This window comes from Gossypium arboreum, chromosome 6, assembly GCF_025698485.1.
Source record: "Gossypium arboreum isolate Shixiya-1 chromosome 6, ASM2569848v2, whole genome shotgun sequence".
In the NCBI taxonomy this organism is placed as follows: Eukaryota; Viridiplantae; Streptophyta; class Magnoliopsida; order Malvales; family Malvaceae; genus Gossypium; species Gossypium arboreum.
This window is the reverse complement of record NC_069075.1, coordinates 67,471,163-67,476,936: the sequence shown is the minus strand read 5'-3', so window position 1 is coordinate 67,476,936 and position 5,774 is coordinate 67,471,163. Positions and strand designations below refer to the sequence as shown.

Here is a 5,774-nt window from a genome sequence, read left to right as displayed (position 1 = left end):
GATGGAGGATTAAGGCCAAGGAAAGATTCATGAAATTGGCATAGTCTACTGCAGTAACTGTTGCGGACAGCAGCAGTGAGACGAGATTGAAAAATCACTAAAAATAGAAGAAGTAGAATTAAATAGTGAATAAATTATGAAATTGAGCCTTGATGAATCTATTTTTATATGGATGAAACGAAACGACCATATGAGCAGTATACTGAGAGATATTAAAGCTCTCGTGAGACAGGGCCAGAACGGTTTCTGGGTCCCCTGTCGCGACTTTGAAAATTTACTATAAATTATCCAGAAAGAATTAGAAGTCATGCCTTATATGTGCAGATTCCATTTTGAGTCTAGTTTCATTAGAAACAATCGACACCAGTATTAAATCCCTGTACAGAGAGATATTCAAGTTGTAACATTGGAAGGTCAGTGTAGTCGACCCCTGTAACATGGGTGACTTTAACTAATAAAATGTACCAATTGGCCCGACCAAAAATTCTAGAAATAAATCCATGGTTGGATATATGAGTCTAAATTCAGGGAAAATTTACGGAATCAGTTTCCGAGTTTTGGAACTCGAGATATGATTTTTAAGGCGACAGTGACGCAGTTTTCCAGCCTGTCTGGAAATGCCAAATTGGTTGGTACTTTGAGAGGATTTGGCCCGTTAACCCCTCGTGTCCGACACCGGCGACGGTCACGGGTTCGGGGTGTTACAATATATATATATATATAGTGTCATGATATGATTATGGATTGGAAATGGGAGTGTTGGTCACATGATCAGCCATTGGTATGGTTAAAATGATCATATATGAACCTTTGTATGGCAAGACTAGTTGGTTCATGGAGACTACAAAATAGGTAAGACCTACCTTAAAAACAGAAGCTGCCAGCTGCAGTGACATGAATGTGAAAAATCACCAAAATTTGTAGGAATGGTATTAAATAGTGAATAAGCTATGTAAATGAACCTTGATGAGTCTATTTTCATATGGAAGAAACGAAATGGTCATAGGAGCTACATGTTAAGAGATATGAAAGCTATTGTGAGACAGGGCCAGAACGGTTTCTGGGTCCCCTGTCGCAACTTTAAAAATTTACTATAAATTATCCAGAAATAATTAGGAGTCATGCCTTATATGTACAGATTCCATTTTAAGTCTAGTTTCATTAGAAACAAACGGCACCAGTATTAAATCCCTGTACAGAGAGATATTCAAGTTATAACGCGCGAAGATCAGAGCAGTCGATCCCTATAACATGGGTGACTTTAACTAATAAACTGTACCAATTGGCCCGACCAAAAATTCTAGAAATAAATCCATGGATGGATATATGAGTCTAAATTCAGGGAAAATTTACAAAACCAGTTTCCGAGTTTTGTAACTCGAGATATGATTTTTAAGGCGACGGTGACGCAGTTTTCCAGCCTGACTGGAAATGTCAAATTGGTGGGCAAATATGTGGACTTGGCTTGTTAACCCCTCGTGTCCGACACCGGCAACGGTCTCGGGTTCGGGGCGTTACAAAGCCAACATTGATCCAGAACAATTTGCAGTTTCGCGAAACAAAGGCAAAGGATTTGAGTCAGCATTTAAAACGGTTCCTCCATCTTTGTGATACCTTCAAGTACAATGGGATTACTGATAATGCTATTTGTATTCAGTTGTTCCCCTTTTCATTAATTGATAACATCTTTTCTTTGCAAGATTCGCAAGCACCAGGATTGATCACGTCATAGGACAAACTCATACAGAAATTCCTATAAAAGCTCTTCCCATCAGCAAAACAGTTCAGCTAAGAAGGGAAATTTCAATGTTTAAGCAGTTAGAAGGAGAAAGCCTTCACAAAGAATGGGATTGTTTCAAGATGTTGATTCAAAGGTGCCCACACCACGAATTACCTGAATGGTTACAACTACAAACATTTTACAACAAGGTGGATGTGCATTCGAGGTTAGGATTAGATGGAGCAGGAGGAGGAGCCTTGATGAATAGAACGTACAAGGATGCATATGAATTAATAGAAAGTATGGCAATGAATTCCTACTAGTGGCCAACTCAATGTCATACATATGGCCAAAGACCATTTACGGAGAAGGCTTTCAAGAAAGATGATAGGTACCAACAATTACTACACAGAATCAACCAAATAGAGTCTTAAAAGGGTGTACTAGATATCTATGAAGGAAACAAACCACTCTTCCACTATATTAATAACCTATCGAGGATGTGAACTACATTGAAAATAGGGGTGAAAATCCTTATTCATATACATACAATCCTGGATGGAGAGATCACCCAAACATAAGATAGGGAGGAAACCAATGAGGAGGGAATAGCTCGAATCAAGTTAAAAACACTAACTATCAACCTCTTTATTTGCAAAAACCTCAAGACAGGGCCAACCCAAATGACCATACTGTATGTGGTCAACGTTTGGATAGAATAGAGGGGGAAATGAAATCAATGAGAATAGATATGAAACAAGTGCAATCTGAGTGCACCAACTCAACAAAAACATTGACTGAACTTGAAGATTAGATGAGCCAATTTATGAGAATGATGGGTGACATCAAAAGTTAGATTGGCATAGATATTCCCAACAATACTAAAAATAATTCTCGTAGAGAAGGGAAGGAGCATGTGAAAGCAATAGTGCTCTGCTCATGTAAAGTACTAAGTAGCCTAGAGATCATAACTCAAGAGATGAATATGGAGAATACTGATGATCTTCAGGAAAAACCCCTACAAGCTAATAATGAACCTGAACCAGAGGAAGTAGTTGCATCGACAGTTGAGCCAGATAAAGAAAAAAAGATTCTGCAATTACAAATATACCATTCTCTTCAACACTAAAAGAAAAACAAAAGCGGGATGAAGATGAATTTGTAAGTTTCTTAAACTTGTTCAAAATGTTAAATGTTAACATGCCTTTAATTGAATTAATTAAGAAAGATCCTAAATACGCTAAGTTTTTAAAAGAATTTATGTCTAGGAGTAGGAAGATTAAGGAAGGTGAACAAGTTAATATAAGCACTTCCTCTACTGTTATTATCTCATGACAAGTTCCCCAAAAGTTGAAAGACCTGGGAAGTTTTACTATTACCATAGAGATAGGGAGCAATAATTTTAATAGAACTCTATATGACCTAAGAGTTAGTATTAGTTTAATGCCTCTATCCATTTTTGAAAAACTCAGGTTAGGGGATCTAAAAAATACTCAAATAACACTATAATTAGATGACAGATCTCCAATATCCAAAAGGAGTACTGGAAGATGTGTTAGTCAAAGTGCGTAGTTTTATCATCCCAGCAGATTCCGTAATTCTGGACTTTGAAGAGGACCGAGAAATGCCTATGTTTCTAGGTAGACCTTTCTTAGCTACTTCAAGGTCCACTATTGATTTAGAAAACAATGAATTAACCATGAAAATCAATGATGAGATACAAACTTTCAAGTGTGGTCACCAACTGAGCAAGAAAGGTTAGAGGAAGTCAGGGGAGCATTGCAATGAAGTATTTATTTCTAACCCTCCCAAATCAAGAGACATACTTCTTTTAATCCATGTAGGTAAAAAAAAATAGGTGCAAGTAAAAAGATAAGCGGAAGAAGGTGGAATGGTCCGACGGGTGATGAACTAACACTAATAAAACCAGAGAATCGTGTTAAACTAAGCCTTATTGGATAATATGTTTTGATATAACAAATTAAAGTGTTTTTAAATAAAAGTAAAGTTGAGAAATTTGATAAAATCAAGTTGAAATGGTTTTAATTAAGTCAAACATTTTCAAATATGTTTTAACCATTTCCAAATAAGTTAGAATTGCTCTAGGAAAAAAAGTATTGATACTTTTTGTCTTAGTATCGATATTTTACAAGATATTGATACTCCTCAATAACCGATACCAAATTGACATTTTGTTTCTATCAAACCCTAGTAGGTATCAATCTGGTATCGATACTTTTCTTAAGGTATCAATATTCTTACTCCAACGGTCACTGAAATCTTCATTAATTACAAAAAGTATCGATACCCTTTTACTAGGTATCGATACTCGTTGCTGTAGGTGCAGTTATTGACTTGGTATTTCATCCCCAATGGTTACATTCACTTCTACAACAACCACAACAGTTGGAAATCAATTAGAGGTATAAATACTGTAACACCCCAAACCCGACCTGGACATTATGGCCGAATCTGGCGATGTCACATGGGAGTGATTTTGAAACCGCACTAACCTTAAAATCGTACCATTTATTAACTTGTAATTAGTCCAGTAAGACGCGTTCTAATTGATGTGATTTAAAACATGCTTTTACGTGGAAGCTTTTAAACCCTTTTTTTTATGCGTGATAGTTTTGTGAAATATTCGGTTCTCTTGAAAACCCGAGTTTTCTTACTACTAGCAGTAAAAATCGTGAAACATTTCAAAATCCCAAATTAAGTAAAAATATGTAAAGGCCTTAATTACATCAAATTTTCCCCAAATAATAATTAAATTATAAGTAAACAGAAAATAGTCTAAGTGGAAAACTGTGTGGCCACCGCTGAGTCCTCTACTGCACCGACCCATCAAGCCTGGGGATTACATATACAGATAAATAGAAAAAGGGCGAGTTTTCGCAACTCAGTGTGTAAACCCCATAGAAAATATACACAACAGCAGAAATCAATCATATATCCAAATATTGGATAATTCGGGCCTGAACCCTTTATAGAACTAGAGTGAACATTAGTTCACTCAGATACAGAATCAGATACGAACTGGGACTTAACCCATCTCAGATATATTATGCATAACAGAGTAGAATAATAGAGTCCTACCCACCAGCCTCTACATACCAACTCCGTCCAACCCTACACACCATGTGAGGATAAAATCGACCCGCCCATCCCTACACACCATGCTGTATCAAAATGCGGCACATAATCAAATAATTGTAGCTGTGCTACCAGATATCAGGCTTAGGAACCTTTCAGAATACTTCCTCCATATACATTAACCCAACCCTATACAATGCAGAATACAATACATGACATGCAAGTATGCAATTAATAGATCATACATACAAATTGGCCTACATGCTAAGAGTAACATGCTAGAGCACATATATCGCATAGTCAGATCACGTAACTAGGGGTCAAGAAACTCTTACCGACCCTACAGTAGGTCCCAGTCGACTTGGGCGACCCTAGGAACCTTTCAGAGTATTTTAAAAGAATGGGCTCACACGCCCATTGGGCTCACACGCACGCCCATGTGGGCCCACACGCCCGTGTGGCCCCCACTATCCAATTTGGCCTTGGCCCAAAATCCTACGTGCCCGTGTGGCCTACACGGCCCAATAGGTCGAGCCTGTGTGTTGCACACGACCCCAACAGCCATCACATGGCCATGTTATGTGAGCATGTCTTATGCGCACGACCTGGCTCATCAATCACATGCTCGTGTACTGCCACACGGCCTACCACATGGGGGACCACACGCCCGTGTGGCGTCTACAGTTTCATTTTTTGGCTTTCGTCAATTCTCGTTTTTTATGTTACCGGATACACACCTTATTTGTTTTCGATGATCCCACAACCTCAAGCACTCCTAAACCTAAATCTGTCCAAAACCATCATCTAATTAACACATAAATCAACTTTCGGTCATAAAAATTGACAAGCATTTAACCTAAAATCGTTAAAGCCCTTACCTTAAACGAAGATCGTCAAATTCGCTGTCCTACAGCACCAGTCAAAATCTTATAGTCCCTCAAGAGTTCCTATACATGAA

The 5,774-nt window shown here is 37.9% G+C and overlaps 1 non-coding gene across 1 annotated transcript; it reads right to left on the bottom strand.

Moving 5' to 3' along the window:
* Positions 1 to 1,786: 1,786 nt before the first annotated feature.
* Positions 1,787 to 1,892, bottom strand: LOC128294304 (small nucleolar RNA R71). The gene has a single exon (XR_008284617.1). It is a non-coding gene; the product is annotated as a small nucleolar RNA R71 (small nucleolar RNA).
* Positions 1,893 to 5,774: the final 3,882 nt, after the last annotated feature.